This window comes from Herpailurus yagouaroundi, unplaced genomic scaffold, assembly GCF_014898765.1.
Source record: "Herpailurus yagouaroundi ecotype Mexico unplaced genomic scaffold, PumYag 77, whole genome shotgun sequence".
Lineage (NCBI taxonomy): Eukaryota > Metazoa > Chordata > Mammalia > Carnivora > Felidae > Herpailurus > Herpailurus yagouaroundi.
Window position 1 is genome coordinate 32,372,790 of NW_024412388.1, and position 9,341 is coordinate 32,382,130.

The following is a 9,341-nucleotide window of genomic DNA, read 5'->3' on the forward strand; positions in this document are numbered from 1 at the left end:
AGGTGGGCAGGAGAGGAGAGGGTAGGCTAGGTGAGAGCCTCGGGAAGGCTGAAGCAGATCTCTCATTCGGCGGACTTCCCTAGGCCTTCGGCGGCCTGCATGGCCAGCCTGTGCTGGGGCAGGGGCCACCATGGCAGGTGTCCTCAGGGCCAGTGTGACCCAGATAAAAGGACCACAGGGTCCAGTCCCCAGATACAAACAGGCAGCATCCAAAAGGCCACTGAGGTTAGTGAAGGGCATCCTGTCTGCAGCAGGGCCACCTCTCATCCCCTCCCCCATCCCAGGTCCCTCTTTTGCCCCCCTCCCCCCAACCCGTCACCTACAACCTCTCTCTTCACCCCTACTACCCTCAGGAGTGTTTTCTCTTTCTGGCTCCAGACCCTTTGTTATGCAAATCACCATAGCCCGCTGTCTGTTATTACTTTGCCTTCCTCCACTGCCCCTTCTCAGAGGCTGGGGATCTCCTCCAAGGGTGGGCAGGGACCCCAACACTTCTCCCAGGCGAGCCCTAGACCAGGGCCCATGGACTGTGCTGGTGGGCCTGGTGCAGGGCCCTTGGTCTAACCCTTGTTGCCCTTGCCTAAGGGTCTCCTGTCCTCCTTAGGGCATGTCCTCGCTGTCCTCAGGCCCAGACCCACCCTGACTACCCCCTCACCGCCCCCTAGCTAGCCTGTGATGAGGACCAGCCAGCAGAGCCCAAGGTTAGCCGTGCCCGAGGATTCCCTGACTCAGAGACCGTCAGAGCAGGAAATGTTTTCAGTGTCCTTCCCCGATTCTATATGTGAGGAAACCGAGGCCCAGAGAGGAGAGGGACGTGTCTGAAGTGAGATCGGAAGCCAGTCCTTCTAAATTCTAGGCAAGGCTTCCTTTCCCGGCATAATGCTGTCTCCTTGGTATCAGCAATTATTATAATGAGGATGTTGATGATGATGATTAGTCTCGTCATTTCTGTTATCATGCTTATGTGGTAGCATCACCTCTGGCCAGACCCTCACTTAATCCTCCCTGCAACCGTCATAGGCGGTAGACATTCTTCTCCCCATTTTGCAGATGAGGCACCGAGGAGGCTGAGGCTAAATGATTCATCCGCAGTCTCCCGGTGCGTTGGGGGCAGGGTGGGGGAGTGTCCCCAGAGCCTGGACCCCCAGTGCCAGAGCTCAAACCTCAGTTCTCTGCTTATCGGCTGTGTGGCCTTGAAGGGTGGCTTGCTTTCTCGGAATCTTAGCTTTCTTTCGGATAGAAGAGAGCTACCCTTTCCCGCCTTGGGGTATGGGAAAAGCAACACCCAGGTCACCAGGTCGGGGTGGGGGTCACAGGAGCGGGCACTGGCAGGAGGCTGGTGCTCAATTAGCCAGTTTATCCGGAGCCGCCTGATTTCGGAAATGACCGAGGCTCTCTTGGATTATTTCCCAAAGCTCAAGTCCTGGGGACCGGTTGTTACTTGGATCAAAGTGCACAGCCGCTTACACAGGTTAGTAGCTTTTTGTTACGCGTAGAGCTCTGGAGTCAGATGGACCTGTGGGTAAATCTCCACTGGGCCATTTCCAAGGGTGCAGCCCCGGGCGAGTGACCTCCCTCCCTTCTCTCAGCTTCAGATCTCTTATCTGTAAATCTGTAATATCACCTGTCTCAAGGGATTGATTGCTGCCTGACTTGAAGGAAGTACTCACAAACCCTACCTTTTACTCTGCCACCTTCGTCCATGAACCGATAGGAACCCTGATGTCAAGGAAAGGAATGGCTGCGTGACCCAGGTCGCCCGGTCTGTGTGGTTGGTGGCCCAGATGTATTTGGAGCGTGCCTCAGCCCCTCCCCCGGGAGACTCTCTCGTACCCAAGCCCGGACTGGAATTGAGAAGGGGCAGAGGCAGTGGTGGCCTGAGACCTCAGGCAGGTAGCAGGCATTGGGAACGGGAGGAAGGAGGGAGGCTGTTGGATGAGAGTCCCTGGTGGCGCCCCACTCCCTAAATGATGCCTGTTGGCCCTTGACTAGTCCGTTTTCCACCCCCAGGGTTTTGCTCTGCACTTTGCTCCAGGCAGAGTGTTCTTCCCGCCAAACTGGCTGGAGTTGCAAGGTCCTCCCTGCCGTGGGGCTATGGTGGGGGAGCCTCCTTTATCTGTCTCCCTGGGCCACAGCCCTCCTCAAGGGATGAGGATTGGATAGGATGAACGTGGGTATTTCAGAGCTGGTTGAGACCAATTTCATGTTTTTTTAATGGAAAAATGGAAGCCCCAATGGGAGATGAACTTTGTCCAAGGCCACACAATCTGTCCATTAATCTGTTTCTTACAGGCCTACTAAGTGCTTAGTACGGGCCTAAGGGCATGGCCAGGAAGGGTGTGATGTGGCAGAAGGAACACAGGTTTGGGGACCAAAAGTTCCCTCTCTGTCACTGCCTCGCAGGATCTCGGGCTTTTTGTGGCCCCTCTCTGGGCCTCAGTCCTCCACCTGGAAAGTGGAGGTGGGAAACCTACCTCCTTCTTGAGGCCAGTGGAGGGAGGCATCGGACACACTGTGCCAACGTTACACGCTGTTGTGCTGGGGGCCACGCGCCCTAGCGGGGAGTGGCCTGCTGGGTGACAGGAGGCTAAGTTGGGTCCTGAGGAAGCAGGCTCCTCCACTCATGGGCTGTGTGACCTCAGACAAGCCACCTCTCCTCTCTGAGCCTCGGTTCCTCCCCTGCCACCTCCTCAGAGAGGGCGTCCCTGACCACTTTGTGTCAAGTGGCCTTCCCCAACCTACCTTCCACCTACCCCTTCGTTTCTGCTACAGCCCTGACCTCAGCTTGCAGTTACCTTGTTCGTTCCTTTTTGTTGTTCGTCTCCCCCTTCCTGGGTGTAAGCTCCGTGAGAGCAAAGGTTTTTTCCTGGTTTTTTTCCTTGCTGCATCTCTAGGATCCAGCACGGTGCTGACACGTAGTAGGCACTCAATAAATATCTGTTGAAAGAATGGGTGGATGGGTCAGTGAACGCAATGGAGTTAATCATTCCGACCCCAAGGGCGTTTGGAGATGAAAGGAGATGGGAGTGAAACGTGCCCAGCCCAGCACAAGGTGGGTTCTGTCAGCGAGGATGCGGCCACTGTTGCCATCCTGAAGACAAACTTTGCAACTGCCTCCCAGGAAGCCGGGCCCACGGTCGAGGGCCGGGCAGCTCAGCGGCTCTCCCGATGCGGCTCCCCCTTCCTGGCTGGAGCTCGGCCCTGTAATTGTTCTCGTCTCCTTGGCAGCCTCAGCAGCCGGCTAATGAGTTTGCACCCAACTGGCCCCTGGGCCGGGCAGCACAGCCCAGGCCTGCCTGCGCATCTGCAGGGAGACAAAGGCCCTCTGTCCTTGGGCTCTGCCTCCTGCCCGCCCACTGCATCCCCGACACACGGAGGTCCTGGCGGCCAAGCTCCCCTTCTGCAGCGGAGGAGTCTGAGACCCTGGCACGGAAGAGGGGCACAGTGCAAGCATAAGGGGCGTTTGTCCTGGAGAGTGGAGTCCTGGCCCAAGTCCCAGCTCGGCCGCAACTACTGGGGACCTGAGACGTCGTATCCGGGAGCACGGACTCTGGGGCCCAACTCCCTGAGTTGGAATCCTGCTTCCAGCGGCCAGCTCTGTGCCCCTGGGCAAGTCACTGCACACCTCCTTAGTACTCAGTTTCCTCATCCTTGAAGTGGGACTAGATTACATGAGCCACTGGGGGCAGATACTCAGTGCGGCTCCCGGCACACCGGAGGAGCTACTGTCATTATTGGGGACCCTCTTTTGATCCAGCGTCCTCAGCCCTCTCAGCTTCTAAAGCGGGCTTGCTTAACCTCGGCAGGATTGACATTTCGGACTGGAACATTCATTGCTGTGGAAGGCCATCCTGTGCCTTGTACGATGTTCAGCGGCATCCCTGGCCTCCACGGACCCAGTTTCGAGGTTCCCTGTAACTCTGAAATTCCCTGATTTGCTCCAGAAATCCCAGGGCCTCCCCCATGATTGGAACCATTGCAAAACAACCCTGACTTATAAACTCCCCCCCAAAATAACCTCTCCAATCTGGGAACCCTGAAGGTGAGGAGTCTTAGCACTGGGAGAATGATGGACACTTCTTCACGGAAAGGAACCACAAGCTAAATTATGTAAAACCTGTTAGCAGGCCTCAGCCCTGAGCACCCTGAAAACTCCTTGGAATGTTCCTTGTAGCAGTTCCCTGGAACCCCTATCTTCTTTCTGGATCACAGAGGGCTGCCAGCCCATAACCCTGCCTTACATCCTGCTATGTCCCCATCCCCGGCTCGGGGCCCTAGCATTCACAGGGGTCGTGTCCCGCCAAGCCCATCCCTTGCTCTTTCCCAGCCCTCTGTATTCCAAAGCCGCTAGGCCTTTGCTGGTGCTGTCCCTCCTGCCCTGAGTGCCCTTCCTCCACCCTCCCTATCCTTCCAGGTGCAGCTCTGAGGTCCCTCCCCCTGAGGCTCTCGAAGATCCCTCTGTCCGGCTCTGCCCTGCCCCAGGCTCCAGAGCCAGCCCTGAGCTCACCGCTCTGCCGAAACACATGTCTGCCCAGCATGGCATCGGGTTTATTTATGAGGTTGTCTGTCTGCCCCCAGTCCTGGGAGCCCCAGGGCAGGGCCCTGTCTGATTCATGGCCCAGCCAGGGTCTGGCCAGCATCAGAGAGCGTGTGCTAAGCAGCACTGACGTGAGCTGGCTCTGGGAGGAGGCATCGTGAGGTCTGGTTGGCACAGAGCACGGGCCCAGGGGTGGTGGGGACTTTCTAATGCCAGGGCTGCTGGAAAAGGCTGGGAACCCTTCTGGGCTCGCTCTCCTTCACAGGATACTCTCCATTCCCTCCCCCTCCTTCCCTCAGTCACTGACTCATTCACTCAGTGACTCCTTCTCTCGTTCATTCATGCATCTGCCTGCTCCTTCATGTACCCGCTCACTAACGGGAGCGCATCCATTCACTTGTTCACCCACTCCTTTAGAACAAACGCTTCTCGAGCTCCGTGTGGTAGCCAGGCCTGCTCTCCGTGGGCACCCTGGGCACACACGGAGAGAAACTGGCCCCTGCTCAGCTCAGAAGACCATCTATTTCAAGAGCAGCGGTGGGGCTGGGGGACGGTGGCTGGCAGGGTGGGGTGGGGGGGCGGGGACACAGACTCGTAAACAAACAAGTGCCTGAGGCACAAGAGTGAGAGAGGCCGGGAGCAAGTGATATCAGTGTGCCTGCATTTGGAGCTGGCCTTGGAAATGAAGAAATGCCAAGGAATGGCCGGCGGGATGGGGTTTAGAGTTTGGGGAGAGGGAGAGGCAAGGGGGCAGAGCAGGGGAAGAGGCACTTTCTGTAGGACTGGGGAACCGCTTGGCTTAGGTGACTGGGGAGGCAGAGGGAGGGACAAGAGCCGTGTTCCATTCCCACCCTTCATTCGGGCGCACTGAACCCACAGTCAGTGCCTACAGTGGCCCAGGGGCTGGGGATGCACGAACCACACGGGCACCCTGCCCTCAAAGAGCTTACACTTCAGTGTGGGGAGAGAAATGACCAGAAAAACAAAGCAGTAGGTGCTTTAAAGAAGCTGGGCCAGGGCGGGGGGGGGGGGGGGGGGCGGGGGGGGGGTGGTCAGGGAGGACTTCTCTGAGCAGGCAACACTGATGTGCGATGCTGTGTCCAGTGAGGGTGTCCCCACAGATCCCTGCCGGGAAGGCGAGCTGCCTGTGGAGGGCAGGGACTGGCTTCAATTCCGCATCACAGCCCAGGTGGCATCAGGCTGAGCAGCCGTGGGACTCATGGCAGAGTCCCCACAGTGCTTTCTCCCGGCCCTATTCACCTGCTGCAGCAGGCTGTCCTGAGGTGGGGGTCGGCCTGCCTTCCTCTCTGAGCCCAGAGCTCAGCTCAGGGCCTGGGGACCAGGAAGCCGCGGGGGGTCAGAATGGGGCAGGAGACCCTGGGGCAGCTGCTGCCTGTTCAGACAGGGGTCAGAGGTGGATGAGGAGGTTCAGGGGGTCCAGAGGGTCTTCCTCTGGGAGGCCAGTCCTTCACGGAGGAGGTGAGCATGGGAGAAATCCAGACCCACCCCACTCCCAGGCAGGGGCACAGGGGAGTGTTAAGGTGCCCTATGCTAGCCTTTCTGAGAGCTGAGATTCTCGAAGTGGGGCCCATGTGGTACCCTCTGGGGGTCTACACTGAGGCTCTTTCTGATTCTGGAGACAGGGCGTCCGGAGAGGAAACGGAGTCTGGGGCTAAGTATAGAGATGAGGCCAGGGAGGAGAGGAGGGTGGGCAGGGGCAAGTGGGTCCCAGAGAACCTGCCTCTTCTCCAGCTTTTCCTCTTTTTGGTCTTTCTTCTTCCCCTCCCCAAGCTCTGAGCTCAGAGCTCAGCCTCTCTAGCCCTTACTAGTGGGTACAGGGTCAGCCCTGGGATTTTTCCTGGTCAAGGGCAAAGGCTCCTTCCACCCGCCCGGGGCTCCTGGCAAGAGCCTGGAGAAGTGTCAGAGCTAGGCCTGCTGGGCTTGAATGCTGCATTAGGACCAAGCCAAGAAGAGAACCCTGAAGTCAAGATCTTAGGAAGAGATTGGGACCCTGGGCAGAGAAGGGTGAACCAGGGGCTCTGGGGTCTAAGCTGTGGCCTCCGGTGCCCAGAGCCCAGAGATTCCTCCGGAGGTGCCGAGGGTCCTCAGCTCTGTCCCAGAAGGATGCAGCACCATTACTGCAGGAATGTGAGCCCAGGCTGGGACATTCAGACAGGTGCGGGTGCCTTCTGTCCTGAGACTCTGGGGCGGGAGGGAGCGGAGGGCCAGGCTTTGGACAACAACCCTCTTCAGATCCCCAGGAGATGCCAAAGTCCTGCAAACCATCATTTGACTTTGGATGAGATCTTCCTGGGGCAGAGAACATTCACTCAGCTAGGATAGGGCCCGCGCAAGGTGTCAAAACTCGAACTCTCAACTTAAAAAAAAAAAAAAATTGTTACTATCCTTCTTGAGTCATTGCTGTGTCTGACCAATAAACTTCCTGCATGATTGACAGTTGAGCCATAACAGGTACCTAAGGGAACTGTGGATGCTTTTAGTGAAAGCTAAACTAACTTGGATTACTTTAAATCATCAGGATTTTAAATTATAAATGTAATTTATACTCGCTCTAAAACTCCAAACGTTACAGTAACACCAACTCAGAAAGGGAGGTCTGCTTCCCCCCAAATTCCCTTCCCCAGAGCCAACCCGTGTTAAAGTTTAGAGGTTCTTACCCCAGAGTTTTGTGTGAATGTCAGTGTAATGTGGGTAATTTCTTGGAAATACAGTAACATGTGTCTTTCTCATACTTCCTTATGTGACATTTTCCTCCTATTCAGCCAGAGGCATCCATTTTCTTCAGGGAGGATTAAAATAGAACAGTGATACAAATAGGACAAAGGACAATGCTTAGTTAGCCTTTGACTCCCAAAATAAGACCTCAAAGCCTATAGCAAGACAGTAGTATTAGAAACTGGCTTTAGTGAGTGACATACTGGTTAGGATGCTTTGGGTTGCAGATACCAGTAAGCCCAACACAAATGGCCTCTACAATGAGATGTACTGGCTCAGGTAGCCAGACTCTGGAGATAGGGTGTGCTTCAGGTCTGGCTTAATCCAGCAACTCTAGCCCATTCCTCTGTAGTCCTTTGGCTGTGCTGTCCTCTATCTGATAGTTTCATCCATGGGCTGTCTTCCCTCAAAAAGCCAATGGCTAGGCTGCACAGTCATGACCATGATACTTAGAGAAAGGGAGATCCTGTCTCTTCTGGTAGATCCTTCTTAAGAGCAAGGAAACACCTTTCTCGAAGCTCCCAGAAGTCTCCCTTTGCATCTTGGCTAGAGTCACATACCAGTTCCTATGGCCAGGGGCGTACCCTGTACTCAGGCCTGGGTTTCTGGACCATCACCCTGGCAAGTGGGATGGGATTCCGTGGCACCAGTCAGAACTGCCCCTGGAGCTGAAGTTGGGGCAATCTTCCCCCGAAGCACAAAGGTGATGTGAAGGCAAGGTGGATTTCAGAGCGAAAACAGGTGTTTTCAAGAAGAGGAAGAGGGAAAGAGAAGATGAGTTGAGAATCAGGACCATCTGCTATGAGAGAGAAAGCAGATTTCCCTGTTCCCAGATCTTTCCTGCAGACATCAAGAGTCAGTCTTGGAGGACCAGCGTGGAGTTCTAAGGCACAGGTAGAGAGATGGAAGGAAACTCCCGCCCAGCTTGAGAGGAAGCGGGCAGAGCTTCTACTTCTCAGAAGAGCCCCTAGAGAGTTAGGAAAGCAGACTTGGAGCAGGCAAGAGTGAGACAAAGAGCTGCCTGAGGGACCCAGTGCCCCACTTTCTCTCTGAGCCCCAGCCTGAGGAGGGGTTGTGGAAAAGATAGAAACCCCAGAGGGGGGCTTCTGCCCACTTCTAGAACTCCAGAACTCTGCCGGATGCTGTCCTGAAGGATGTTTGGTCCATGACCCCAGTGGAACAGAAAGGGCAGCAGCAGGTATATAGAAGTTTCTTGGGCTGCCTTAACAAATGACCATGAACTTGGTGGTTTAAAACAACAGACACTTATTCTTTGATAGTTCTGGAGGCCAGATGTTTGAAATCATGGTAGCGGCAGGTCTCTAGGGGACAGTCTGTTCCTTGCCTCTTCCAGCTGCTGGTGGCTGTTGGCATTCCTGTGGCTGGGTCACTGCCATCCCTGTCTCTGCCTTCAACGGCTTTCTTCTCCGTTTCCGAGGCTTCTCTTCCGTGTCAAATCGCTCTCTAACTTTCTCTTATAAAATCATGTGTCATTGGATTTAGGGCCACCTAGATAATCTAGGGTGATCTTATCTTGAGATCCTTAACTATGTCTGCAAAGACTTTTTTTTTTTTTTTTTTTTTTTTGTCAACTCACACTCAACAAGTTTCGGGGGTTAGGATGTGGACATACTTTTTTGGGGCCAGCATTCTGCCCACTCCAAGGTGTTAAATGGACAGAAGATCATGGAGAGTGCCCCTGTCATGTTTGTCTCCTGTGTGGTGTGGAACGGATGCCCTAATTTCCCAGCGTCCCAATAAAGGGAGGACACAGAAGGCCCCCGGTGGGTCACTTGCCAGTCAGGACCCTGGACAGGGACACAATGACCCTCCAGTCCCAGATAGACCCCAGGGGATTCATTGTTGTGGATCTTGGCCAGCCCAGCAATTCTGGGCTTCCCCCAGTCTTTGCCCAAGTCAGAACAGATCCTGGGTCCCACTGGCTGCACAGGTAATGACAGCTGGGACAGAAATCGAGGCTCATAACCATCAGAATGAGACACTCCAGAGGGGGTGACATGAGGCCAAGAGGGGCCCTTCCGTGATGCCATGAGTACATGGAAGCTTC

At 55.3% G+C, this 9,341-nt stretch overlaps 1 long non-coding RNA gene across 1 annotated transcript in view; it reads right to left on the reverse strand.

The window, feature by feature from the left end:
- LOC121026945 (uncharacterized) overlaps positions 1-3,236 on the reverse strand; it is a 10,986-nt gene extending 7,750 nt beyond the window's left edge. The window contains exon 1 of the long non-coding RNA XR_005788510.1: positions 2,796-3,236. This is a non-coding gene — a long non-coding RNA (uncharacterized LOC121026945). The remainder of the gene's footprint in view (positions 1-2,795) is intronic.
- Between the last annotated feature and the right edge of the window lie 6,105 nt (positions 3,237-9,341).